This window comes from Crinia signifera, chromosome 8 (assembly GCF_055691185.1).
Source record: "Crinia signifera chromosome 8, ASM5569118v1, whole genome shotgun sequence".
Lineage (NCBI taxonomy): Eukaryota > Metazoa > Chordata > Amphibia > Anura > Myobatrachidae > Crinia > Crinia signifera.
In genome coordinates this window covers 65159580-65183170 of record NC_139224.1, presented here as the reverse complement: position 1 = coordinate 65183170, position 23591 = coordinate 65159580, and the positions used below count along the sequence as shown (strand labels likewise).

General features: G+C 39.4%; 48 non-coding genes and 3 pseudogenes across 48 annotated transcripts; all 51 read left to right on the top strand.

Annotated features, from left to right (window-relative positions):
- The first annotated feature begins 120 nt into the window (after nt 1-120).
- On the top strand, nt 121-239 carry LOC146034192 (5S ribosomal RNA). Its single transcript, XR_014459598.1, has one exon. It is a non-coding gene; the product is annotated as a 5S ribosomal RNA (ribosomal RNA).
- Nucleotides 240-581: 342 nt separating this feature from the next.
- On the top strand, nt 582-700 carry LOC146034264 (5S ribosomal RNA). The gene has a single exon (XR_014459671.1). It is a non-coding gene; the product is annotated as a 5S ribosomal RNA (ribosomal RNA).
- Nucleotides 701-1045: 345 nt separating this feature from the next.
- On the top strand, nt 1046-1164 carry LOC146030684 (5S ribosomal RNA). Its single transcript, XR_014456174.1, has one exon. It is a non-coding gene; the product is annotated as a 5S ribosomal RNA (ribosomal RNA).
- A 346-nt stretch (nt 1165-1510) lies between these two features.
- On the top strand, nt 1511-1629 carry LOC146034252 (5S ribosomal RNA). The gene has a single exon (XR_014459659.1). It is a non-coding gene; the product is annotated as a 5S ribosomal RNA (ribosomal RNA).
- Nucleotides 1630-1974: 345 nt separating this feature from the next.
- Nucleotides 1975-2093, top strand: LOC146031599 (5S ribosomal RNA). Its single transcript, XR_014457062.1, has one exon. It is a non-coding gene; the product is annotated as a 5S ribosomal RNA (ribosomal RNA).
- Nucleotides 2094-2438: 345 nt separating this feature from the next.
- On the top strand, nt 2439-2557 carry LOC146031534 (5S ribosomal RNA). The gene has a single exon (XR_014456999.1). It is a non-coding gene; the product is annotated as a 5S ribosomal RNA (ribosomal RNA).
- A 345-nt stretch (nt 2558-2902) lies between these two features.
- On the top strand, nt 2903-3011 carry LOC146029164 (5S ribosomal RNA; annotated as a pseudogene).
- Nucleotides 3012-3354: 343 nt separating this feature from the next.
- Nucleotides 3355-3473, top strand: LOC146033456 (5S ribosomal RNA). The gene has a single exon (XR_014458864.1). It is a non-coding gene; the product is annotated as a 5S ribosomal RNA (ribosomal RNA).
- Nucleotides 3474-3815: 342 nt separating this feature from the next.
- LOC146033017 (5S ribosomal RNA) lies at nt 3816-3934 on the top strand. The gene has a single exon (XR_014458428.1). It is a non-coding gene; the product is annotated as a 5S ribosomal RNA (ribosomal RNA).
- A 345-nt stretch (nt 3935-4279) lies between these two features.
- Nucleotides 4280-4398, top strand: LOC146032887 (5S ribosomal RNA). The gene has a single exon (XR_014458300.1). It is a non-coding gene; the product is annotated as a 5S ribosomal RNA (ribosomal RNA).
- Nucleotides 4399-4743: 345 nt separating this feature from the next.
- Nucleotides 4744-4862, top strand: LOC146031231 (5S ribosomal RNA). The gene has a single exon (XR_014456703.1). It is a non-coding gene; the product is annotated as a 5S ribosomal RNA (ribosomal RNA).
- A 345-nt stretch (nt 4863-5207) lies between these two features.
- Nucleotides 5208-5326, top strand: LOC146030595 (5S ribosomal RNA). Its single transcript, XR_014456084.1, has one exon. It is a non-coding gene; the product is annotated as a 5S ribosomal RNA (ribosomal RNA).
- Nucleotides 5327-5671: 345 nt separating this feature from the next.
- Nucleotides 5672-5790, top strand: LOC146034772 (5S ribosomal RNA). Its single transcript, XR_014460176.1, has one exon. It is a non-coding gene; the product is annotated as a 5S ribosomal RNA (ribosomal RNA).
- Nucleotides 5791-6135: 345 nt separating this feature from the next.
- Nucleotides 6136-6254, top strand: LOC146030683 (5S ribosomal RNA). The gene has a single exon (XR_014456173.1). It is a non-coding gene; the product is annotated as a 5S ribosomal RNA (ribosomal RNA).
- Nucleotides 6255-6599: 345 nt separating this feature from the next.
- LOC146029458 (5S ribosomal RNA) lies at nt 6600-6708 on the top strand (annotated as a pseudogene).
- A 346-nt stretch (nt 6709-7054) lies between these two features.
- On the top strand, nt 7055-7173 carry LOC146031035 (5S ribosomal RNA). Its single transcript, XR_014456512.1, has one exon. It is a non-coding gene; the product is annotated as a 5S ribosomal RNA (ribosomal RNA).
- Nucleotides 7174-7518: 345 nt separating this feature from the next.
- LOC146034856 (5S ribosomal RNA) lies at nt 7519-7637 on the top strand. Its single transcript, XR_014460259.1, has one exon. It is a non-coding gene; the product is annotated as a 5S ribosomal RNA (ribosomal RNA).
- Nucleotides 7638-7979: 342 nt separating this feature from the next.
- LOC146031620 (5S ribosomal RNA) lies at nt 7980-8098 on the top strand. Its single transcript, XR_014457083.1, has one exon. It is a non-coding gene; the product is annotated as a 5S ribosomal RNA (ribosomal RNA).
- Nucleotides 8099-8443: 345 nt separating this feature from the next.
- Nucleotides 8444-8562, top strand: LOC146032886 (5S ribosomal RNA). Its single transcript, XR_014458299.1, has one exon. It is a non-coding gene; the product is annotated as a 5S ribosomal RNA (ribosomal RNA).
- Nucleotides 8563-8907: 345 nt separating this feature from the next.
- On the top strand, nt 8908-9026 carry LOC146033956 (5S ribosomal RNA). Its single transcript, XR_014459365.1, has one exon. It is a non-coding gene; the product is annotated as a 5S ribosomal RNA (ribosomal RNA).
- Nucleotides 9027-9371: 345 nt separating this feature from the next.
- On the top strand, nt 9372-9490 carry LOC146030594 (5S ribosomal RNA). Its single transcript, XR_014456083.1, has one exon. It is a non-coding gene; the product is annotated as a 5S ribosomal RNA (ribosomal RNA).
- A 345-nt stretch (nt 9491-9835) lies between these two features.
- LOC146033482 (5S ribosomal RNA) lies at nt 9836-9954 on the top strand. The gene has a single exon (XR_014458891.1). It is a non-coding gene; the product is annotated as a 5S ribosomal RNA (ribosomal RNA).
- A 345-nt stretch (nt 9955-10299) lies between these two features.
- Nucleotides 10300-10418, top strand: LOC146031033 (5S ribosomal RNA). Its single transcript, XR_014456511.1, has one exon. It is a non-coding gene; the product is annotated as a 5S ribosomal RNA (ribosomal RNA).
- Nucleotides 10419-10763: 345 nt separating this feature from the next.
- Nucleotides 10764-10882, top strand: LOC146033998 (5S ribosomal RNA). The gene has a single exon (XR_014459407.1). It is a non-coding gene; the product is annotated as a 5S ribosomal RNA (ribosomal RNA).
- A 342-nt stretch (nt 10883-11224) lies between these two features.
- Nucleotides 11225-11343, top strand: LOC146031619 (5S ribosomal RNA). Its single transcript, XR_014457082.1, has one exon. It is a non-coding gene; the product is annotated as a 5S ribosomal RNA (ribosomal RNA).
- A 346-nt stretch (nt 11344-11689) lies between these two features.
- LOC146035102 (5S ribosomal RNA) lies at nt 11690-11808 on the top strand. Its single transcript, XR_014460506.1, has one exon. It is a non-coding gene; the product is annotated as a 5S ribosomal RNA (ribosomal RNA).
- Nucleotides 11809-12153: 345 nt separating this feature from the next.
- On the top strand, nt 12154-12272 carry LOC146031597 (5S ribosomal RNA). Its single transcript, XR_014457060.1, has one exon. It is a non-coding gene; the product is annotated as a 5S ribosomal RNA (ribosomal RNA).
- A 345-nt stretch (nt 12273-12617) lies between these two features.
- On the top strand, nt 12618-12736 carry LOC146031032 (5S ribosomal RNA). The gene has a single exon (XR_014456510.1). It is a non-coding gene; the product is annotated as a 5S ribosomal RNA (ribosomal RNA).
- Nucleotides 12737-13081: 345 nt separating this feature from the next.
- Nucleotides 13082-13200, top strand: LOC146033997 (5S ribosomal RNA). Its single transcript, XR_014459406.1, has one exon. It is a non-coding gene; the product is annotated as a 5S ribosomal RNA (ribosomal RNA).
- Nucleotides 13201-13542: 342 nt separating this feature from the next.
- LOC146030901 (5S ribosomal RNA) lies at nt 13543-13661 on the top strand. Its single transcript, XR_014456383.1, has one exon. It is a non-coding gene; the product is annotated as a 5S ribosomal RNA (ribosomal RNA).
- A 346-nt stretch (nt 13662-14007) lies between these two features.
- LOC146032885 (5S ribosomal RNA) lies at nt 14008-14126 on the top strand. Its single transcript, XR_014458298.1, has one exon. It is a non-coding gene; the product is annotated as a 5S ribosomal RNA (ribosomal RNA).
- A 345-nt stretch (nt 14127-14471) lies between these two features.
- LOC146031596 (5S ribosomal RNA) lies at nt 14472-14590 on the top strand. The gene has a single exon (XR_014457059.1). It is a non-coding gene; the product is annotated as a 5S ribosomal RNA (ribosomal RNA).
- A 345-nt stretch (nt 14591-14935) lies between these two features.
- On the top strand, nt 14936-15054 carry LOC146031594 (5S ribosomal RNA). The gene has a single exon (XR_014457058.1). It is a non-coding gene; the product is annotated as a 5S ribosomal RNA (ribosomal RNA).
- Nucleotides 15055-15399: 345 nt separating this feature from the next.
- LOC146030593 (5S ribosomal RNA) lies at nt 15400-15518 on the top strand. The gene has a single exon (XR_014456082.1). It is a non-coding gene; the product is annotated as a 5S ribosomal RNA (ribosomal RNA).
- A 345-nt stretch (nt 15519-15863) lies between these two features.
- Nucleotides 15864-15982, top strand: LOC146033996 (5S ribosomal RNA). The gene has a single exon (XR_014459404.1). It is a non-coding gene; the product is annotated as a 5S ribosomal RNA (ribosomal RNA).
- A 342-nt stretch (nt 15983-16324) lies between these two features.
- LOC146031618 (5S ribosomal RNA) lies at nt 16325-16443 on the top strand. The gene has a single exon (XR_014457081.1). It is a non-coding gene; the product is annotated as a 5S ribosomal RNA (ribosomal RNA).
- Nucleotides 16444-16789: 346 nt separating this feature from the next.
- On the top strand, nt 16790-16908 carry LOC146032883 (5S ribosomal RNA). Its single transcript, XR_014458297.1, has one exon. It is a non-coding gene; the product is annotated as a 5S ribosomal RNA (ribosomal RNA).
- A 345-nt stretch (nt 16909-17253) lies between these two features.
- LOC146030592 (5S ribosomal RNA) lies at nt 17254-17372 on the top strand. Its single transcript, XR_014456081.1, has one exon. It is a non-coding gene; the product is annotated as a 5S ribosomal RNA (ribosomal RNA).
- A 345-nt stretch (nt 17373-17717) lies between these two features.
- Nucleotides 17718-17836, top strand: LOC146031593 (5S ribosomal RNA). Its single transcript, XR_014457057.1, has one exon. It is a non-coding gene; the product is annotated as a 5S ribosomal RNA (ribosomal RNA).
- A 345-nt stretch (nt 17837-18181) lies between these two features.
- Nucleotides 18182-18300, top strand: LOC146030591 (5S ribosomal RNA). The gene has a single exon (XR_014456080.1). It is a non-coding gene; the product is annotated as a 5S ribosomal RNA (ribosomal RNA).
- A 345-nt stretch (nt 18301-18645) lies between these two features.
- Nucleotides 18646-18764, top strand: LOC146030589 (5S ribosomal RNA). The gene has a single exon (XR_014456079.1). It is a non-coding gene; the product is annotated as a 5S ribosomal RNA (ribosomal RNA).
- Nucleotides 18765-19109: 345 nt separating this feature from the next.
- LOC146031031 (5S ribosomal RNA) lies at nt 19110-19228 on the top strand. The gene has a single exon (XR_014456509.1). It is a non-coding gene; the product is annotated as a 5S ribosomal RNA (ribosomal RNA).
- Nucleotides 19229-19573: 345 nt separating this feature from the next.
- LOC146033995 (5S ribosomal RNA) lies at nt 19574-19692 on the top strand. Its single transcript, XR_014459403.1, has one exon. It is a non-coding gene; the product is annotated as a 5S ribosomal RNA (ribosomal RNA).
- Nucleotides 19693-20034: 342 nt separating this feature from the next.
- LOC146033111 (5S ribosomal RNA) lies at nt 20035-20153 on the top strand. Its single transcript, XR_014458521.1, has one exon. It is a non-coding gene; the product is annotated as a 5S ribosomal RNA (ribosomal RNA).
- A 345-nt stretch (nt 20154-20498) lies between these two features.
- On the top strand, nt 20499-20617 carry LOC146035101 (5S ribosomal RNA). Its single transcript, XR_014460505.1, has one exon. It is a non-coding gene; the product is annotated as a 5S ribosomal RNA (ribosomal RNA).
- A 345-nt stretch (nt 20618-20962) lies between these two features.
- LOC146031592 (5S ribosomal RNA) lies at nt 20963-21081 on the top strand. The gene has a single exon (XR_014457056.1). It is a non-coding gene; the product is annotated as a 5S ribosomal RNA (ribosomal RNA).
- A 345-nt stretch (nt 21082-21426) lies between these two features.
- On the top strand, nt 21427-21545 carry LOC146034261 (5S ribosomal RNA). The gene has a single exon (XR_014459667.1). It is a non-coding gene; the product is annotated as a 5S ribosomal RNA (ribosomal RNA).
- A 345-nt stretch (nt 21546-21890) lies between these two features.
- Nucleotides 21891-22009, top strand: LOC146031591 (5S ribosomal RNA). The gene has a single exon (XR_014457055.1). It is a non-coding gene; the product is annotated as a 5S ribosomal RNA (ribosomal RNA).
- A 345-nt stretch (nt 22010-22354) lies between these two features.
- On the top strand, nt 22355-22473 carry LOC146033618 (5S ribosomal RNA). The gene has a single exon (XR_014459027.1). It is a non-coding gene; the product is annotated as a 5S ribosomal RNA (ribosomal RNA).
- A 345-nt stretch (nt 22474-22818) lies between these two features.
- On the top strand, nt 22819-22937 carry LOC146028300 (5S ribosomal RNA; annotated as a pseudogene).
- A 345-nt stretch (nt 22938-23282) lies between these two features.
- LOC146033617 (5S ribosomal RNA) lies at nt 23283-23401 on the top strand. Its single transcript, XR_014459026.1, has one exon. It is a non-coding gene; the product is annotated as a 5S ribosomal RNA (ribosomal RNA).
- The last annotated feature ends 190 nt before the right edge of the window (nt 23402-23591 follow it).

Genomic DNA, 23591 nt, shown 5'->3' with positions numbered 1-23591 from the left:
GTAGGTCTTTTTACATTACCAACACATGATTTTTTTCAGTAAGCCAAAACTGTTAGGAAACTTTTTTATTAGCTTACCTGGTTATAGAAGTAGAAGAGGGCAAAAAAGTGGCTGTATTTCACCTACAGCCATAGCACATTGGATACGCCCAATCTCGTCTGATCTTGGAAGCTAAGCAGTGTTGGGCCTGGTTAGTACTTGGGTGGGAGACCACATGGGAACACCCGGTGCTGTAGGATTTTTTCCATTACTGGCAAATTGTTTTTATTCTCTAGCTATTTAAATTGGAAACTTTTTTTTATTGCCAGTACAGACATTTGGAAGAGGTCAAACAGACACAATAGCCATCACCTAAAAACTTACCACATTGTTAAGGCCCAATTCCAACTGCTTTTGGCAGCTAAACAGTGTTGAGCCTCTTTAGTAGATTAATTTGAGACCACCTGCTTATATCATGTCCTGTAGGTCTTTTTACATTACCAACACATGATTTTTTTCAGTAAGCCAAAACAGTTAGGAAACATTTTTATTAGCTTACCTGGTTATAGAAGTAGAAGAGGGCAAAATAGTGCCTGTATCTCACATACAGCCATACCACATTGGATACGCCCAATCTCGTCTGATCTTGGAAGCTAAGCAGTGTTGGGCCTGGTTAGTACTTAGGTGGGAGACCACATGGGAACACCAGGTTCTGTAGGTTTTTTCCCATTACTGGCAAATTGTTTTGATTCTCTAGCTATTTAAATTGGAAACTTTTTCTTTTTATTGCCGATACAGACATTTGGAAGAGTTCAAACAGACACAATAGCCATCACCTAAAAACTTACCACACTGTTTCGGCCCAATTCCAACTGCTTTTGGCAGCTAAACAGTGTTGAGCCTCTTTAGTAGATTAATTTGAGACCACCTGCTTATATCATGTCCTGTAGGTCTTTTTACATTACCAACACATGATTTTTTTCAGTAAGCCAAAACAGTTAGGAAACATTTTTATTAGCTTACCTGGTTATAGAAGTAGAAGAGGGCAAAATAGTGCCTGTATCTCACCTACAGCCATACCACATTGGATACGCCCAATCTCGTCTGATCTTGGAAGCTAAGCAGTGTTGGGCCTGGTTAGTACTTGGGTGGGAGACCATATGGGAACACCAGGTGCTGTAGGTTTTTTCCCATTACTGGCAAATTGTTTTTATTCTCTAGCTATTTAAATTGGAAACTTTTTCTTTTTATTGCCGATACAGACATTTGGGAGAGGTCAAACAGACACAATAGTCATCACCTAAAGACTTACCACACTGTTTCGGCCCAATTCCAACTGCTTTTGGCAGCTAAACAGTGTTGAGCCTCTTTAGTAGATTAATTTGAGACCACCTGCTTATATCATGTCATGTAGGTCTTTTTACATTACCAACACATGATTTTTTTCAGTAAGCCAAAACAGTTAGGAAACTTTTTTATTAACTTACCTGGTTATAGAAGTAGAAGAGGGCAAAAAAAGTGCCTGTATCTCACCTACAGCCATACCACATTGGATATGCCTAATCTCGTTTGATCTTGGAAGCCAAGCAGTGTTGGGCCTGGTTAGTACTTGGGTGGGAGACCATATGGGAACACCAGGTGCTGTAGGTTTTTTCCCATTACTGGCAAATTGTTTTTATTCTCTAGCTATTTAAATTGGAAACTTTTTCTTTTTATTGCCGATACATACATTTGGGAGAGGTCAAACAGACACAATAGTCATCACCTAAAGACTTACCACACTGTTTCGGCCCAATTCCAACTGCTTTTGGCAGCTAAACAGTGTTGAGCCTCTTTAGTAGATTAATTTGAGACCACCTGCTTATATCATGTCCTGTAGGTCTTTTTACATTACCAACACATGATTTTTTTCAGTAAGCCAAAACAGTTAGGAAACTTTTTTATTAACTTACCTGGTTATAGAAGTAGAAGAGGGCAAAAAAGTGCCTGTATCTCACCTACAGCCATACCACATTGGATACGCCCAATCTCGTCTGATCTTGGAAGCTAAGCAGTGTTGGGCTTGGTTAGTACTTGGGTGGGAGACCATATGGGAACACCAGGTGCTGTAGGTTTTTTCCCATTACTGGCAAATTGTTTTTATTCTCTAGCTATTTAAATTGGAAACTTTTTCTTTTTATTGCCGATACAGACATTTGGGAGAGGTCAAACAGACACAATAGTCATCACCTAAAGACTTACCACACTGTTTCGGCCCAATTCCAACTGCTTTTGGCAGCTAAACAGTGTTGAGCCTCTTTAGTAGATTAATTTGAGACCACCTGCTTATATCATGTCATGTAGGTCTTTTTACATTACCAACACATGATTTTTTTCAGTAAGCCAATACAGTTAGGAAACTTTTTTATTAACTTACCTGGTTATAGAAGTAGAAGAGGGCAAAAAAGTGCCTGTATCTCACCTACAGCCATACCATATTGGATACGCCCAATCTCGTCTGATCTTGGAAGCTAAGCAGTGTTGGGCCTGGTTAGTACTTAGGTGGGAGACCACATGGGAACACCAGGTGCTGTAGGTTTTTTCCCATTACTGGCAAATTGTTTTGATTCTCTAGCTATTTAAATTGGAAACTTTTTCTTTTTATTGCCGATACAGACATTTGGGAGAGGTCAAACAGACACAATAGTCATCACCTAAAGACTTACCACACTGTTTCGGCCCAATTCCAACTGCTTTTGGCAGCTAAACAGTGTTGAGCCTCTTTAGTAGATTAATTTGAGACCACCTGCTTATATCATGTCATGTAGGTCTTTTTACATTACCAACACATGATTTTTTTCAGTAAGCCAAAACAGTTAGGAAACTTTTTTATTAACTTACCTGGTTATAGAAGTAGAAGAGGGCAAAAAAGTGCCTGTATCTCACCTACAGCCATACCACATTGGATATGCCTGATCTTGGAAGCTAAGCAGTGTTGGGCCTGGTTAGTACTTGGGTGGGAGACCATATGGGAACACCAGGTGCTGTAGGTTTTTTTCCCATTACTGGCAAATTGCTTTTATTCTCTAGCTATTTAAATTGTAAACTTTTTTTTATTGCCAGTACAGACATTTGGAAGAGGTCAAACAGACACAATAGCCATCACCTAAAAACTTACCACATTGTTAAGACCCAATTCCAACTGCTTTTGGCAGCTAAACAGTGTTGAGCCTTTTTAGTAGATTAATTTGAGACCACCTGCTTATATCATGTCCTGTAGGTCTTTTTACATTACCAACACATGATTTTTTTCAGTAAGCCAAAACAGTTAGGAAACATTTTTATTAGCTTACCTGGTTATAGAAGTAGAAGAGGGCAAAATAGTGCCTGTATCTCACCTACAGCCATACCACATTGGATACGCCCAATCTCGTCTGATCTTGGAAGCTAACCAGTGTTGGGCCTGGTTAGTACTTGGGTGGGAGACCACATGGGAACACCCGGTGCTGTAGGATTTTTTCCATTACTGGCAAATTGTTTTTATTCTCTAGCTATTTAAATTGTAAACTTTTTTTTATTGCCAGTACAGACATTTGGAAGAGGTCAAACAGACACGATAGCCATCACCTAAAAACTTACCACATTGTTAAGGCCCAATTCCAACTGCTTTTGGCAGCTAAACAGTGTTGAGCCTTTTTAGTAGATTAATTTGAGACCACCTGCTTATATCATGTCCTGTAGGTCTTTTTACATTACCAACACATGATTTTTTTCAGTAAGCCAAAACAGTTAGGAAACATTTTTATTAGCTTACCTGGTTATAGAAGTAGAAGAGGGCAAAATAGTGCCTGTATCTCACCTACAGCCATACCACATTGGATACGCCCAATCTCATCTGATCTTGAAAGCTAAGCAGGGTTGGGCCTGGTTAGTACTTGGGTGGGAGACCATATGGGAACACCAGGTGCTGTAGGTTTTTTCCCATTAGTGGCAAATTGTTTTTATTCTCTAGCTATTTAAATTGGAAAAATTTTCTTTTTATTGCCGATACAGACATTTGGGAGCGGTCAAACAGACACAATAGTCATCACCTAAAGACTTACCACACTGTTTCGGCCCAATTCCAACTGCTTTTGGCAGCTAAACAGTGTTGAGCCTCTTTAGTAGATTAATTTGAGACCACCTGCTTATATCATGTCATGTAGGTCTTTTTACATTACCAACACATGATTTTTTTCAGTAAGCCAAAACAGTTAGGAAACTTTTTTATTAACTTACCTGGTTATAGAAGTAGAAGAGGGCAAAAAAGTGCCTGTATCTCACCTACAGCCATACCACATTGGATATGCCTAATCTCGTCTGATCTTGGAAGCTAAGCAGTGTTGGGCCTGGTTAGTACTTGGGTGGGAGACCATATGGGAACACCAGGTGCTGTAGGTTTTTTCCCATTACTGGCAAATTGTTTTTATTCTCTAGCTATTTAAATTGGAAACTTTTTCTTTTTATTGCCGATACAGACATTTGGGAGAGGTCAAACAGACACAATAGTCATCACCTAAAGACTTACCACACTGTTTCGGCCCAATTCCAACTGCTTTTGGCAGCTAAACAGTGTTGAGCCTCTTTAGTAGATTAATTTGAGACCACCTGCTTATATCATGTCCTGTAGGTCTTTTTACATTACCAACACATGATTTTTTTCAGTAAGCCAAAACAGTTAGGAAACTTTTTTATTAACTTACCTGGTTATAGAAGTAGAAGAGGGCAAAAAAGTGCCTGTATCTCACCTACAGCCATACCACATTGGATGCGCCCAATCTCGTCTGATCTTGGAAGCTAAGCAGTGTTGGGCTTGGTTAGTACTTGGGTGGGAGACCATATGGGAACACCAGGTGCTGTAGGTTTTTTCCCATTACTGGCAAATTGTTTTTATTCTCTAGCTATTTTAATTGGAAACTTTTTCTTTTTATTGCCGATACAGACATTTGGGAGAGGTCAAACAGACACAATAGTCATCACCTAAAGACTTACCACACTGTTTCGGCCCAATTCCAACTGCTTTTGGCAGCTAAACAGTGTTGAGCCTCTTTAGTAGATTAATTTGAGACCACCTGCTTATATCATGTCATGTAGGTCTTTTTACATTACCAACACATGATTTTTTTCAGTAAGCCAATACAGTTAGGAAACTTTTTTATTAACTTACCTGGTTATAGAAGTAGAAGAGGGCAAAAAAGTGCCTGTATCTCACCTACAGCCATACCACATTGGATACGCCCAATCTCGTCTGATCTTGGAAGCTAAGCAGTGTTGGGCCTGGTTAGTACTTAGGTGGGAGACCACATGGGAACACCAGGTGCTGTAGGTTTTTTCCCATTACTGGCAAATTGTTTTGATTCTCTAGCTATTTAAATTGGAAACTTTTTCTTTTTATTGCCGATACAGACATTTGGAAGAGGTCAAACAGACACAATAGCCATCACCTAAAAACTTACCACACTGTTTCGGCCCAATTCCAACTGCTTTTGGCAGCTAAACAGTGTTGAGCCTCTTTAGTAAATTAATTTGAGACCACCTGCTTATATCATGTCCTGTAGGTCTTTTTACATTACCAACACATGATTTTTTTCAGTAAGCCAATACAGTTAGGAAACTTTTTTATTAACTTACCTGGTTATAGAAGTAGAAGAGGGCAAAAAAGTGCCGGTATCTCACCTACAGCCATACCAGATTGGATACGCCCAATCTCGTCTGATCTTGGAAGCTAAGCAGTGTTGGGCCTGGTTAGTACTTAGGTGGGAGACCACATGGGAACACCAGGTTCTGTAGGTTTTTTCCCATTACTGGCAAATTGTTTTGATTCTCTAGCTATTTAAATTGGAAACTTTTTCTTTTTATTGCCGATACAGACATTTGGAAGAGGTCAAATAGACACAATAGCCATCACCTAAAGACTTACCACACTGTTTCGGCCCAATTCCAACTGCTTTTGGCAGCTAAACAGTGTTGAGCCTCTTTAGTAGATTAATTTGAGACCACCTGCTTATATCATGTCCTGTAGGTCTTTTTACATTGCCAACACATGATTTTTTTCAGTAAGCCAAAACTGTTAGGAAACTTTTTTATTAGCTTACCTGGTTATAGAAGTAAAAGAGGGCAAAAAAGTGCTTGTATTTCACCTACAGCCATACCACATTGGATACGCCCAATCTCGTCTGATCTTGGAAGCTAAGCAGTGTTGGGCCTGGTTAGTACTTGGGTGGGAGACCATATGGGAACACCAGGTGCTGTAGGTTTTTTCCCATTACTGGCAAATTGTTTTTATTCTCTAGCTATTTAAATTGGAAACTTTTTCTTTTTATTGCCGATACAGACATTTGGGAGAGGTCAAACAGACACAATAGTCATCACCTAAAGACTTACCACACTGTTTCGGCCCAATTCCAACTGCTTTTGGCAGCTAAACAGTGTTGAGCCTCTTTAGTAGATTAATTTGAGACCACCTGCTTATATCATGTCATGTAGGTCTTTTTACATTACCAACACATGATTTTTTTCAGTAAGCCAAAACAGTTAGGAAACTTTTTTATTAACTTACCTGGTTATAGAAGTAGAAGAGGGCAAAAAAGTGCCTGTATCTCACCTACAGCCATACCACATTAGATATGCCTGATCTTGGAAGCTAAGCAGTGTTGGGCCTGGTTAGTACTTGGGTGGGAGACCATATGGGAACACCAGGTGCTGTAGGTTTTTTTCCCATTACTGGCAAATTGTTTTTATTCTCTAGCTATTTAAATTGGAAACGTTTTCTTTGTATTGCCGATACAGACATTTGGGAGAGGTCAAACAGACACAATAGTCATCACCTAAAGACTTACCACACTGTTTCGGCCCAATTCCAACTGCTTTTGGCAGCTAAACAGTGTTGAGCCTCTTTAGTAGATTAATTTGAGACCACATGCTTATATCATGTCATGTAGGTCTTTTTACATTACCAACACATGATTTTTTTCAGTAAGCCAATACAGTTAGGAAACTTTTTTATTAACTTACCTGGTTATAGAAGTAGAAGAGGGCAAAAAAGTGCCTGTATCTCACCTACAGCCATACCACATTGGATACGCCCAATCTCGTCTGATCTTGGAAGCTAAGCAGTGTTGGGCCTGGTTAGTACTTAGGTGGGAGACCACATGGGAACACCCGGTGCTGTAGGTTTTTTCCCATTACTGGCAAATTGTTTTGATTCTCTAGCTATTTAAATTGGAAACTTTTTCTTTTTATTGCCGATACAGACATTTGGAAGAGGTCAAACAGACACAATAGCCATCACCTAAAAACTTACCACACTGTTTCGGCCCAATTCCAACTGCTTTTGGCAGCTAAACAGTGTTGAGCCTCTTTAGTAGATTAATTTGAGACCACCTGCTTATATCATGTCCTGTAGGTCTTTTTACATTACCAACACATGATTTTTTTCAGTAAGCCAAAACTGTTAGGAAACTTTTTTATTAGCTTACCTGGTTATAGAAGTAGAAGAGGGCAAAAAAGTGCTTGTATTTCACCTACAGCTATACCACATTGGATAGGCCCAATCTCGTCTGATCTTGGAAGCTAAGCAGTGTTGGGCCTGGTTAGTACTTGGGTGGGAGACCACATGGGAACACCCGGTGCTGTAGGATTTTTTCCATTACTGGCAAATTGTTTTTATTCTCTAGCTATTTAAATTGTAAACTTTTTTTTATTGCCAGTACAGACATTTGGAAGAGGTCAAACAGACACAATAGCCATCACCTAAAAACTTACCACATTGTTAAGGCCCAATTCCAACTCCTTTTGGCAGCTAAACAGTGTTGAGCCTTTTTAGTAGATTAATTTGAGACCACCTGCTTATATCATGTCCTGTAGGTCTTTTTACATTACCAACACATGATTTTTTTCAGTAAGCCAAAACAGTTAGGAAACATTTTTATTAGCTTACCTGGTTATAGAAGTAGAAGAGGGCAAAATAGTGCCCGTATCTCACCTACAGCCATACCACATTGGATACGCCCAATCTCATCTGATCTTGAAAGCTAAGCAGTGTTGGGCCTGGTTAGTACTTGGGTGGGGGACCATATGGGAACACCAGGTGCTGTAGGTTTTTTCCCATTACTGGCAAATTGTTTTTATTCTCTAGCTATTTAAATTGGAAAATTTTTCTTTTTATTGCCGATACAGACATTTGGGAGAGGTCAAACAGACACAATAGTCATCACCTAAAGACTTACCACACTGTTTCGGCCCAATTCCAACTGCTTTTGGCAGCTAAACAGTGTTGAGCCTCTTTAGTAGATTAATTTGAGACCACCTGCTTATATCATGTCATGTAGGTCTTTTTACATTACCAACACATGATTTTTTTCAGTAAGCCAAAACAGTTAGGAAACTTTTTTATTAACTTACCTGGTTATAGAAGTAGAAGAGGGCAAAAAAGTGCCTGTATCTCACCTACAGCCATACCACATTGGATATGCCTAATCTCGTCTGATCTTGGAAGCTAAGCAGTGTTGGGCCTGGTTAGTACTTGGGTGGGAGACCATATGGGAACACCAGGTGCTGTAGGTTTTTTCCCATTACTGGCAAATTGTTTTTATTCTCTAGCTATTTAAATTGGAAACTTTTTCTTTTTATTGCCGATACAGACATTTGGGAGAGGTCAAACAGACACAATAGTCATCACCTAAAGACTTACCACACTGTTTCGGCCCAATTCCAACTGCTTTTGGCAGCTAAACAGTGTTGAGCCTCTTTAGTAGATTAATTTGAGACCACCTGCTTATATCATGTCCTGTAGGTCTTTTTACATTACCAACACATGATTTTTTTCAGTAAGCCAAAACAGTTAGGAAACTTTTTTATTAACTTACCTGGTTATAGAAGTAGAAGAGGGCAAAAAAGTGCCTGTATCTCACCTACAGCCATACCACATTGGATACGCCCAATCTCGTCTGATCTTGGAAGCTAGGCAGTGTTGGGCTTGGTTAGTACTTGGGTGGGAGACCATATGGGAACACCAGGTGCTGTAGGTTTTTTCCCATTACTGGCAAATTGTTTTTATTCTCTAGCTATTTAAATTGGAAACTTTTTCTTTTTATTGCCGATACAGACATTTGGGAGAGGTCAAACAGACACAATAGTCATCACCTAAAGACTTACCACACTGTTTCGGCCCAATTCCAACTGCTTTTGGCAGCTAAACAGTGTTGAGCCTCTTTAGTAGATTAATTTGAGACCACCTGCTTATATCATGTCATGTAGGTCTTTTTACATTACCAACACATGATTTTTTTCAGTAAGCCAATACAGTTAGGAAACTTTTTTATTAACTTACCTGGTTATAGAAGTAGAAGAGGGCAAAAAAGTGCCTGTATCTCACCTACAGCCATACCACATTGGATACGCCCAATCTCGTCTGATCTTGGAAGCTAAGCAGTGTTGGGCCTGGTTAGTACTTAGGTGGGAGACCACATGGGAACACCAGGTGCTGTAGGTTTTTTCCCATTACTGGCAAATTGTTTTGATTCTCTAGCTATTTAAATTGGAAACTTTTTCTTTTTATTGCCGATACAGACATTTGGAAGAGGTCAAACAGACACAATAGCCATCACCTAAAAACTTACCACACTGTTTCGGCCCAATTCCAACTGCTTTTGGCAGCTAAACAGTGTTGAGCCTCTTTAGTAGATTAATTTGAGACCCCCTGCTTATATCATGTCATGTAGGTCTTTTTACATTACCAACACATGATTTTTTTCAGTAAGCCAATACAGTTAGGAAACTTTTTTATTAACTTACCTGGTTATAGAAGTAGAAGAGGGCAAAAAAGTGCCTGTATCTCACCTACAGATATACCACATTGGATACGCCCAATCTCGTCTGATCTTGGAAGCTAAGCAGTGTTGGGCCTGGTTAGTACTTAGGTGGGAGACCACATGGGAACACCAGGTGCTGTAGGTTTTTTCCCATTACTGGCAAATTGTTTTGATTCTCTAGCTATTTAAATTGGAAACTTTTTCTTTTTATTGCCGATACAGACATTTGGAAGAGGTCAAACAGACACAATAGCCATCACCTAAAAACTTACCACACTGTTTCGGCCCAATTCCAACTGCTTTTGGCAGCTAAACAGTGTTGAGCCTCTTTAGTAAATTAATTTGAGACCACCTGCTTATATCATGTCCTGTAGGTCTTTTTACATTACCAACACATGATTTTTTTCAGTAAGCCAATACAGTTAGGAAACTTTTTTATTAACTTACCTGGTTATAGAAGTAGAAGAGGGCAAAAAAGTGCCTGTATCTCACCTACAGCCATACCACATTGGATACGCCCAATCTCGTCTGATCTTGGAAGCTAAGCAGTGTTGGGCCTGGTTAGTACTTAGGTGGGAGACCACATGGGAACACCCGGTGCTGTAGGTTTTTTCCCATTACTGGCAAATTGTTTTGATTTTCTAGCTATTTAAATTGGAAACTTTTTCTTTTTATTGCCGATACAGACATTTGGAAGAGGTCAAACAGACACAATAGCCATCACCTAAAAACTTACCACACTGTTTCGGCCCAATTCCAACTGCTTTTGGCAGCTAAACAGTGTTGAGCCTCTTTAGTAGATTAATTTGAGACCACCTGCTTATATCATGTCCTGTAGGTCTTTTTACATTACCAACACATGATTTTTTTCAGTAAGCCAAAACTGTTAGGAAACTTTTTTATTAGCTTACATGGTTATAGAAGTAGAAGAGGGCAAAAAAGTGCTTGTATTTCACCTACAGCTTTACCACATTGGATACGCCCAATCTCGTCTGATCTTGGAAGCTAAGCAGTGTTGGGCCTGGTTAGTACTTGGGTGGGAGACCACATGGGAACACCCGGTGCTGTAGGATTTTTTCCATTACTGGCAAATTGTTTTTATTCTCTAGCTATTTAAATTGTAAACTTTTTTTTATTGCCAGTACAGACATTTGGAAGAGGTCAAACAGACACAATAGCCATCACCTAAAAACTTACCACATTGTTAAGGCCCAATTCCAACTGCTTTTGGCAGCTAAACAGTGTTGAGCCTTTTTAGTAGATTAATTTGAGACCACCTGCTTATATCATGTCCTGTAGGTCTTTTTACATTACCAACACATGATTTTTTTCAGTAAGCCAAAACAGTTAGGAAACATTTTTATTAGCTTACCTGGTTATAGAAGTAGAAGAGGGCAAAATAGTGCCTGTATCTCACCTACAGCCATACCACATTGGATACGCCCAATCTCATCTGATCTTGAAAGCTAAGCAGTGTTGGGCCTGGTTAGTACTTGGGTGGGGGACCATATGGGAACACCAGGTGCTGTAGGTTTTTTTCCCATTACTGGCAAATTGTTTTTATTCTCTAGCTATTTAAATTGGAAAATTTTTCTTTTTATTGCCGATACAGACATTTGGGAGAGGTCAAACAGACACAATAGTCATCACCTAAAAACTTACCACACTGTTTCGGCCCAATTCCAACTGCTTTTGGCAGCTAAACAGTGTTGAGCCTCTTTAGTAGATTAATTTGAGACCACCTGCTTATATCATGTCATGTAGGTCTTTTTACATTACCAACACATGATTTTTTTCAGTAAGCCAAAACAGTTAGGAAACTTTTTTATTAACTTACCTGGTTATAGAAGTAGAAGAGGGCAAAAAAGTGCCTGTATCTCACCTACAGCCATACCACATTGGATATGCCTAATCTCGTCTGATCTTGGAAGCTAAGCAGTGTTGGGCCTGGTTAGTACTTGGGTGTGAGACCATATGGGAACACCAGGTGCTGTAGGTTTTTTCCCATTACTGGCAAATTGTTTTTATTCTCTAGCTATTTAAATTGGAAACTTTTTCTTTTTATTGCCGATACAGACATTTGGGAGAGGTCAAACAGACACAATAGTCATCACCTAAAGACTTACCACACTGTTTCGGCCCAATTCCAACTGCTTTTGGCAGCTAAACAGTGTTGAGCCTCTTTAGTAGATTAATTTGAGACCACCTGCTTATATCATGTCCTGTAGGTCTTTTTACATTACCAACACATGATTTTTTTCAGTAAGCCAAAACAGTTAGGAAACTTTTTTATTAACTTACCTGGTTATAGAAGTAGAAGAGGGCAAAAAAGTGCCTGTATCTCACCTACAGCCATACCACATTGGATACGCCCAATCTCGTCTGATCTTGGAAGCTAAGCAGTGTTGGGCTTGGTTAGTACTTGGGTGGGAGACCATATGGGAACACCAGGTGCTGTAGGTTTTTTCCCATTACTGGCAAATTGTTTTTATTCTCTAGCTATTTAAATTGGAAACTTTTTCTTTTTATTGCCGATACAGACATTTGGGAGAGGTCAAACAGACACAATAGTCATCACCTAAAGACTTACCACACTGTTTCGGCCCAATTCCAACTGCTTTTGGCAGCTAAACAGTGTTGAGCCTCTTTAGTAGATTAATTTGAGACCACCTGCTTATATCATGTCATGTAGGTCTTTTTACATTACCAACACATGATTTTTTTCAGTAAGCCAATACAGTTAGGAAACTTTTTTATTAACTTACCTGGTTATAGAAGTAGAAGAGGGCAAAAAAGTGCCTGTATCTCACCTACAGCCATACCACATTGGATACGCCCAATCTCGTCTGATCTTGGAAGCTAAGCAGTGTTGGGCCTGGTTAGTACTTAGGTGGGAGACCACATGGGAACACCCGGTGCTGTAGGTTTTTTCCCATTACTGGCAAATTGTTTTGATTCTCTAGCTATTTAAATTGGAAACTTTTTCTTTTTATTGCCGATACAGACATTTGGAAGAGGTCAAACAGACACAATAGCCATCACCTAAAAACTTACCACACTGTTTCGGCCCAATTCCAACTGCTTTTGGCAGCTAAACAGTGTTGAGCCTCTTTAGTAGATTAATTTGAGACCACCTGCTTATATCATGTCCTGTAGGTCTTTTTACATTACCAACACATGATTTTTTTCAGTAAGCCAAAACTGTTAGGAAACTTTTTTATTAGCTTACATGGTTATAGAAGTAGAAGAGGGCAAAAAAGTGCTTGTATTTCACCTACAGCTTTACCACATTGGATACGCCCAATCTCGTCTGATCTTGGAAGCTAAGCAGTGTTGGGCCTGGTTAGTACTTGGGTGGGAGACCACATGGGAACACCCGGTGCTGTAGGATTTTTTCCATTACTGGCAAATTGTTTTTATTCTCTAGCTATTTAAATTGTAAACTTTTTTTTATTGCCAGTACAGACATTTGGAAGAGGTCAAACAGACACAATAGCCATCACCTAAAAACTTACCACATTGTTAAGGCCCAATTCCAACTGCTTTTGGCAGCTAAACAGTGTTGAGCCTTTTTAGTAGATTAATTTGAGACCACCTGCTTATATCATGTCCTGTAGGTCTTTTTACATTACCAACACATGATTTTTTTCAGTAAGCCAAAACAGTTAGGAAACATTTTTATTAGCTTACCTGGTTATAGAAGTAGAAGAGGGCAAAATAGTGCCTGTATCTCACCTACAGCCATACCACATTGGATACACCCAATCTCATCTGATCTTGAAAGCTAAGCAGTGTTGGGCCTGGTTAGTACTTGGGTGGGGGACCATATGGGAACACCAGGTGCTGTAGGTTTTTTTCCCATTACTGGCAAATTGTTTTTATTCTCTAGCTATTTAAATTGGAAAATTTTTCTTTTTATTGCCGATACAGACATTTGGGAGAGGTCAAACAGACACAATAGTCATCACCTAAAAACTTACCACACTGTTTCGGCCCAATTCCAACTGCTTTTGGCAGCTAAACAGTGTTGAGCCTCTTTAGTAGATTAATTTGAGACCACCTGCTTATATCATGTCATGTAGGTCTTTTTACATTACCAACACATGATTTTTTTCAGTAAGCCAAAACAGTTAGGAAACTTTTTTATTAACTTACCTGGTTATAGAAGTAGAAGAGGGCAAAAAAGTGCCTGTATCTCACCTACAGCCATACCACATTGGATATGCCTAATCTCGTCTGATCTTGGAAGCTAAGCAGTGTTGGGCCTGGTTAGTACTTGGGTGGGAGACCATATGGGAACACCAGGTGCTGTAGGTTTTTTCCCATTACTGGCAAATTGTTTTTATTCTCTAGCTATTTAAATTGGAAACTTTTTCTTTTTATTGCCGATACAGACATTTGGGAGAGGTCAAACAGACACAATAGTCATCACCTAAAGACTTACCACACTGTTTCGGCCCAATTCCAACTGCTTTTGGCAGCTAAACAGTGTTGAGCCTCTTTAGTAGATTAATTTGAGACCACCTGCTTATATCATGTCCTGTAGGTCTTTTTACATTACCAACACATGATTTTTTTCAGTAAGCCAAAACAGTTAGGAAACTTTTTTATTAACTTACCTGGTTATAGAAGTAGAAGAGGGCAAAAAAGTGCCTGTATCTCACCTACAGCCATACCACATTGGATACGCCCAATCTCGTCTGATCTTGGAAGCTAAGCAGTGTTGGGCTTGGTTAGTACTTGGGTGGGAGACCATATGGGAACACCAGGTGCTGTAGGTTTTTTCCCATTACTGGCAAATTGTTTTGATTCTCTAGCTATTTAAATTGGAAACTTTTTCTTTTTATTGCCGATACAGACATTTGGAAGAGGTCAAACAGACACAATAGCCATCACCTAAAAACTTACCACACTGTTTCGGCCCAATTCCAACTGCTTTTGGCAGCTAAACAGTGTTGAGCCTCTTTAGTAGATTCATTTGAGACCACCTGCTTATATCATGTCCTGTAGGTCTTTTTACATTACCAACACATGATTTTTTTCAGTAAGCCAAAACAGTTAGGAAACTTTTTTATTAACTTACCTGGTTATAGAAGTAGAAGAGGGCAAAAAAGTGAGTGTATCTCACCTACAGCCATACCACATTGGATACGCCCAATCTCGTCTGATCTTGGAAGCTAAGCAGTGTTGGGCTTGGTTAGTACTTGGGTGGGAGACCATATGGGAACACCAGGTGCTGTAGGTTTTTTCCCATTACTGGCAAATTGTTTTTATTCTCTAGCTATTTAAATTGGAAACTTTTTCTTTTTATTGCCGATACAGACATTTGGGAGAGGTCAAACAGACACAATAGTCATCACCTAAAGACTTACCACACTGTTTCGGCCCAATTCCAACTGCTTTTGGCAGCTAAACAGTGTTGAGCCTCTTTAGTAGATTAATTTGAGACCACCTGCTTATATCATGTCATGTAGGTCTTTTTACATTACCAACACATGATTTTTTTCAGTAAGCCAATACAGTTAGGAAACTTTTTTATTAACTTACCTGGTTATAGAAGTAGAAGAGGGCAAAAAAGTGCCTGTATCTCACCTACAGCCATACCACATTGGATACGCCCAATCTCGTCTGATCTTGGAAGCTAAGCAGTGTTGGGCCTGGTTAGTACTTAGGTGGGAGACCACATGGGAACACCAGGTGCTGTAGGTTTTTTCCCATTACTGGCAAATTGTTTTGATTCTCTAGCTATTTAAATTGGAAACTTTTTCTTTTTATTGCCGATACAGACATTTGGAAGAGGTCAAACAGACACAATAGCCATCACCTAAAAACTTACCACACTGTTTCGGCCCAATTCCAACTGCTTTTGGCAGCTAAACAGTGTTGAGCCTCTTTAGTAGATTAATTTGAGACCACCTGCTTATATCATGTCCTGTAGGTCTTTTTACATTACCAACACATGATTTTTTTCAGTAAGCCAAAACTGTTAGGAAACTTTTTTATTAGCTTACATGGTTATAGAAGTAGAAGAGGGCAAAAAAGTGCTTGTATTTCACCTACAGCTTTACCACATTGGATACGCCCAATCTCGTCTGATCTTGGAAGCTAAGCAGTGTTGGGCCTGGTTAGTACTTGGGTGGGAGACCACATGGGAACACCCGGTGCTGTAGGATTTTTTCCATTACTGGCAAATTGTTTTTATTCTCTAGCTATTTAAATTGTAAACTTTTTTTTATTGCCAGTACAGACATTTGGAAGAGGTCAAACAGACACAATAGCCATCACCTAAAAACTTACCACATTGTTAAGGCCCAATTCCAACTGCTTTTGGCAGCTAAACAGTGTTGAGCCTTTTTAGTAGATTAATTTGAGACCACCTGCTTATATCATGTCCTGTAGGTCTTTTTACATTACCAACACATGATTTTTTTCAGTAAGCCAAAACAGTTAGGAAACATTTTTATTAGCTTACCTGGTTATAGAAGTAGAAGAGGGCAAAATAGTGCCTGTATCTCACCTACAGCCATACCACATTGGATACGCCCAATCTCATCTGATCTTGAAAGCTAAGCAGTGTTGGGCCTGGTTAGTACTTGGGTGGGGGACCATATGGGAACACCAGGTGCTGTAGGTTTTTTTCCCATTACTGGCAAATTGTTTTTATTCTCTAGCTATTTAAATTGGAAAATTTTTCTTTTTATTGCCGATACAGACATTTGGGAGAGGTCAAACAGACACAATAGTCATCACCTAAAAACTTACCACACTGTTTCGGCCCAATTCCAACTGCTTTTGGCAGCTAAACAGTGTTGAGCCTCTTTAGTAGATTAATTTGAGACCACCTGCTTATATCATGTCATGTAGGTCTTTTTACATTACCAACACATGATTTTTTTCAGTAAGCCAAAACAGTTAGGAAACTTTTTTATTAACTTACCTGGTTATAGAAGTAGAAGAGGGCAAAAAAGTGCCTGTATCTCACCTACAGCCATACCACATTGGATATGCCTAATCTCGTCTGATCTTGGAAGCTAAGCAGTGTTGGGCCTGGTTAGTACTTGGGTGGGAGACCATATGGGAACACCAGGTGCTGTAGGTTTTTTCCCATTACTGGCAAATTGTTTTTATTCTCTAGCTATTTAAATTGGAAACTTTTTCTTTTTATTGCCGATACAGACATTTGGGAGAGGTCAAACAGACACAATAGTCATCACCTAAAGACTTACCACACTGTTTCGGCCCAATTCCAACTGCTTTTGGCAGCTAAACAGTGTTGAGCCTCTTTAGTAGATTAATTTGAGACCACCTGCTTATATCATGTCCTGTAGGTCTTTTTACATTACCAACACATGATTTTTTTCAGTAAGCCAAAACAGTTAGGAAACTTTTTTATTAACTTACCTGGTTATAGAAGTAGAAGAGGGCAAAAAAGTGCCTGTATCTCACCTACAGCCATACCACATTGGATACGCCCAATCTCGTCTGATCTTGGAAGCTAAGCAGTGTTGGGCCTGGTTAGTACTTAGGTGGGAGACCACATGGGAACACCAGGTGCTGTAGGTTTTTTCCCATTACTGGCAAATTGTTTTGATTCTCTAGCTATTTAAATTGGAAACTTTTTCTTTTTATTGCCGATACAGACATTTGGAAGAGGTCAAACAGACACAATAGCCATCACCTAAAAACTTACCACACTGTTTCGGCCCAATTCCAACTGCTTTTGGCAGCTAAACAGTGTTGAGCCTCTTTAGTAGATTCATTTGAGACCACCTGCTTATATCATGTCCTGTAGGTCTTTTTACATTACCAACACATGATTTTTTTCAGTAAGCCAAAACAGTTAGGAAACTTTTTTATTAACTTACCTGGTTATAGAAGTAGAAGAGGGCAAAAAAGTGCCTGTATCTCACCTACAGCCATACCACATTGGATACGCCCAATCTCGTCTGATCTTGGAAGCTAAGCAGTGTTGGGCTTGGTTAGTACTTGGGTGGGAGACCATATGGGAACACCAGGTGCTGTAGGTTTTTTCCCATTACTGGCAAATTGTTTTTATTCTCTAGCTATTTAAATTGGAAACTTTTTCTTTTTATTGCCGATACAGACATTTGGGAGAGGTCAAACAGACACAATAGTCATCACCTAAAGACTTACCACACTGTTTCGGCCCAATTCCAACTGCTTTTGGCAGCTAAACAGTGTTGAGCCTCTTTAGTAGATTAATTTGAGACCACCTGCTTATATCATGTCATGTAGGTCTTTTTACATTACCAACACATGATTTTTTTCAGTAAGCCAATACAGTTAGGAAACTTTTTTATTAACTTACCTGGTTATAGAAGTAGAAGAGGGCAAAAAAGTGCCTGTATCTCACCTACAGCCATACCACATTGGATACGCCCAATCTCGTCTGATCTTGGAAGCTAAGCAGTGTTGGGCCTGGTTAGTACTTAGGTGGGAGACCACATGGGAACACCAGGTGCTGTAGGTTTTTTCCCATTACTGGCAAATTGTTTTGATTCTCTAGCTATTTAAATTGGAAACTTTTTCTTTTTATTGCCGATACAGACATTTGGAAGAGGTCAAACAGACACAATAGCCATCACCTAAAAACTTACCACACTGTTTCGGCCCAATTCCAACTGCTTTTGGCAGCTAAACAGTGTTGAGCCTCTTTAGTAGATTAATTTGAGACCACCTGCTTATATCATGTCATGTAGGTCTTTTTACATTACCAACACATGATTTTTTTCAGTAAGCCAATACAGTTAGGAAACTTTTTTATTAACTTACCTGGTTATAGAAGTAGAAGAGGGCAAAAAAGTGCCTGTATCTCACCTACAGCCATACCACATTGGATACGCCCAATCTCGTCTGATCTTGGAAGCTAAGCAGTGTTGGGCCTGGTTAGTACTTAGGTGGGAGACCACATGGGAACACCAGGTGCTGTAGGTTTTTTCCCATTACTGGCAAATTGTTTTGATTCTCTAGCTATTTAAATTGGAAACTTTTTCTTTTTATTGCCGATACAGACATTTGGAAGAGGTCAAACAGACACAATAGCCATCACCTAAAAACTTACCACACTGTTTCGGCCCAATTCCAACTGCTTTAGGCAGCTAAACAGTGTTGAGCCTCTTTAGTAAATTAATTTGAGACCACCTGCTTATATCATGTCCTGTAGGTCTTTTTACATTACCAACACATGATTTTTTTCAGTAAGCCAATACAGTTAGGAAACTTTTTTATTAACTTACCTGGTTATAGAAGTAGAAGAGGGCAAAAAAGTGCCTGTATCTCACCTACAGCCATACCACATTGGATACGCCCAATCTCGTCTGATCTTGGAAGCTAAGCAGTGTTGGGCCTGGTTAGTACTTAGGTGGGAGACCACATGGGAACACCCGGTGCTGTAGGTTTTTTCCCATTACTGGCAAATTGTTTTGATTCTCTAGCTATTTAAATTGGAAACTTTTTCTTTTTATTGCCGATACAGACATTTGGAAGAGGTCAAACAGACACAATAGCCATCACCTAAAAACTTACCACACTGTTTCGGCCCAATTCCAACTGCTTTTGGCAGCTAAACAGTGTTGAGCCTCTTTAGTAGATTAATTTGAGACCACCTACTTATATCATGTCCTGTAGGTCTTTTTACATTACCAACACATGATTTCTTTCAGTAAGCCAAAACTGTTAGGAAACTTTTTTATTAGCTTACATGGTTATAGAAGTAGAAGAGGGCAAAAAAGTGCTTGTATTTCACCTACAGCTTTACCACATTGGATACGCCCAATCTCGTCTGATCTTGGAAGCTAAGCAGTGTTGGGCCTGGTTAGTACTTGGGTGGGAGACCACATGGGAACACCCGGTGCTGTAGGATTTTTTCCATTACTGGCAAATTGTTTTTATTCTCTAGCTATTTAAATTGTAAACTTTTTTTTATTGCCAGTACAGACATTTGGAAGAGGTCAAACAGACACAATAGCCATCACCTAAAAACTTACCACATTGTTAAGGCCCAATTCCAACTGCTTTTGGCAGCTAAACAGTGTTGAGCCTCTTTAGTAGATTAATTTGAGACCACCTGCTTATATCATGTCCTGTAGGTCTTTTTACATTACCAACACATGATTTTTTTCAGTAAGCCAAAACAGTTAGGAAACATTTTTATTAGCTTACCTGGTTATAGAAGTAGAAGAGGGCAAAATAGTGCCTGTATCTCACCTACAGCCATACCACATTGGATACGCCCAATCTCATCTGATCTTGAAAGCTAAGCAGTGTTGGGCCTGGTTAGTACTTGGGTGGGGGACCATATGGGAACACTAGGTGCTGTAGGTTTTTTCCCATTACTGGCAAATTGTTTTTATTCTCTAGCTATTTAAATTGGAAAATTTTTCTTTTTATTGCCGATACAGACATTTGGGAGAGGTCAAACAGACACAATAGTCATCACCTAAAGACTTACCACACTGTTTCGGCCCAATTCCAACTGCTTTTGGCAGCTAAACAGTGTTGAGCCTCTTTAGTAGATTAATTTGAGACCACCTGCTTATATCATGTCATGTAGGTCTTTTTACATTACCAACACATGATTTTTTTCAGTAAGCCAAAACAGTTAGGAAACTTTTTTATTAACTTACCTGGTTATAGAAGTAGAAGAGGGCAAAAAAGTGCCTGTATCTCACCTACAGCCATACCACATTGGATATGCCTAATCTCGTCTGATCTTGGAAGCTAAGCAGTGTTGGGCCTGGTTAGTACTTGGGTGTGAGACCATATGGGAACACCAGGTGCTGTAGGTTTTTTCCCATTACTGGCAAATTGTTTTTATTCTCTAGCTATTTAAATTGGAAACTTTTTCTTTTTATTGCCGATACAGACATTTGGGAGAGGTCAAACAGACACAATAGTCATCACCTAAAGACTTACCACACTGTTTCGGCCCAATTCCAACTGCTTTTGGCAGCTAAACAGTGTTGAGCCTCTTTAGTAGATTAATTTGAGACCACCTGCTTATATCATGTCCTGTAGGTCTTTTTACATTACCAACACATGATTTTTTTCAGTAAGCCAAAACAGTTAGGAAACTTTTTTATTAACTTACCTGGTTATAGAAGTAGAAGAGGGCAAAAAAGTGCCTGTATCTCACCTACAGCCATACCACATTGGATACGCCCAATCTCGTCTGATCTTGGAAGCTAAGCAGTGTTGGGCTTGGTTAGTACTTGGGTGGGAGACCATATGGGAACACCAGGTGCTGTAGGTTTTTTCCCATTACTGGCAAATTGTTTTTATTCTCTAGCTATTTAAATTGGAAACTTTTTCTTTTTATTGCCGATACAGACATTTGGGAGAGGTCAAACAGACACAATAGTCATCACCTAAAGACTTACCACACTGTTTCGGCCCAATTCCAACTGCTTTTGGCAGCAAAACAGTGTTGAGCCTCTTTAGTAGATTAATTTGAGACCACCTGCTTATATCATGTCATGTAGGTCTTTTTACATTAACAACACATGATTTTTTTCAGTAAGCCAAAACAGTTAGGAAACTTTTTTATTAACTTACCTGGTTATAGAAGTAGAAGAGGGCAAAAAAGTGCCTGTATCTCGCCTACAGCCATACCACATTGGATATGCCTAATCTCGTCTGATCTTGGTAGCTAAGCAGTGTTGGGCCTGGTTAGTACTTGGGTGGGAGACCATATGGGAACACCAGGTGCTGTAGGTTTTTTCCCATTACTGGCAAATTGTTTTTATTCTCTAGCTATTTAAATTGGAAACTTTTTCTTTTTATTGCCGATACAGACATTTGGGAGAGGTCAAACAGACACAATAGTCATCACCTAAAGACTTACCACACTGTTTCGGCCCAATTTCAACTGCTTTTGGCAGCTAAACAGTGTTGAGCCTCTTTAGTAGATTAATTTGAGACCACCTGCTTATATCATGTCCTGTAGGTCTTTTTACATTACCAACACATGATTTTTTTCAGTAAGCCAAAACAGTTAGGAAACTTTTTTATTAACTTACCTGGTTATAGAAGTAGAAGAGGGCAAAAAAGTGCCTGTATCTCACCTACAGCCATACCACATTGGATACGCCCAATCTCGTCTGATCTTGGAAGCTAAGCAGTGTTGGGCTTGGTTAGTACTTGGGTGGGAGACCATATGGGAACACCAGGTGCTGTAGGTTTTTTCCCATTACTGGCAAATTGTTTTTATTCTCTAGCTATTTAAATTGGAAACTTTTTCTTTTTATTGCCGATACAGACATTTGGGAGAGGTCAAACAGACACAATAGTCATCACCTAAAGACTTACCACACTGTTTCGGCCCAATTCCAACTGCTTTTGGCAGCAAAACAGTGTTGAGCCTCTTTAGTAGATTAATTTGAGACCACCTGCTTATATCATGTCATGTAGGTCTTTTTACATTAACAACACATGATTTTTTTCAGTAAGCCAAAACAGTTAGGAAACTTTTTTATTAACTTACCTGGTTATAGAAGTAGAAGAGGGCAAAAAAGTGCCTGTATCTCACCTACAGCCATACCACATTGGATATGCCTAATCTCGTCTGATCTTGGTAGCTAAGCAGTGTTGGGCCTGGTTAGTACTTGGGTGGGAGACCATATGGGAACACCAGGTGCTGTAGGTTTTTTCCCATTACTGGCAAATTGTTTTTATTCTCTAGCTATTTAAATTGGAAACTTTTTCTTTTTATTGCCGATACAGACATTTGGGAGAGGTCAAACAGACACAATAGTCATCACCTAAAGACTTACCACACTGTTTCGGCCCAATTCCAACTGCTTTTGGCAGCTAAACAGTGTTGAGCCTCTTTAGTAGATTAATTTGAGACCACCTGCTTATATCATGTCATGTAGGTCTTTTTACATTACCAACACATGATTTTTTTCAGTAAGCCAATACAGTTAGGAAACTTTTTTATTAACTTACCTGGTTATAGAAGTAGAAGAGGGCAAAAAAGTGCCTGTATCTCACCTACAATCATACTACATTGGATACGCCTAATCTCGTCTGATCTTGGAAGCTAAGCAGTGTTGGGCCTTGTTAGTACTTAGGTGGGAGACCACATGGGAACACCAGGTGCTGTAGGTTTTTTCCCATTACTGGCAAATTGTTTTGATTCTCTAGCTATTTAAATTGGAAACTTTTTCTTTTTATTGCCGATACAGACATTTGGGAGAGGTCAAACAGACACAATAGTCATCACCTAAAGACTTACCACACTGTTTCGGCCCAATTCCAACTGCTTTTGGCAGCAAAACAGTGTTGAGCCTCTTTAGTAGATTAATTTGAGACCACCTGCTTATATCATGTCATGTAGGTCTTTTTACATTAACAACACATGATTTTTTTCAGTAAGCCAAAACAGTTAGGAAACTTTTTTATTAACTTACCTGGTTATAGAAGTAGAAGAGGGCAAAAAAGTGCCTGTATCTCACCTACAGCCATACCACATTGGATATGCCTAATCTCGTCTGATCTTGGTAGCTAAGCAGTGTTGGGCCTGGTTAGTACTTGGGTGGGAGACCATATGGGAACACCAGGTGCTGTAGGTTTTTTCCCATTACTGGCAAATTGTTTTTATTCTCTAGCTATTTAAATTGGAAACTTTTTCTTTTTATTGCCGATACAGACATTTGGGAGAGGTCAAACAGACACAATAGTCATCACCTAAAGACTTACCACACTGTTTCGGCCCAATTCCAACTGCTTTTGGCAGCTAAACAGTGTTGAGCCTCTTTAGTA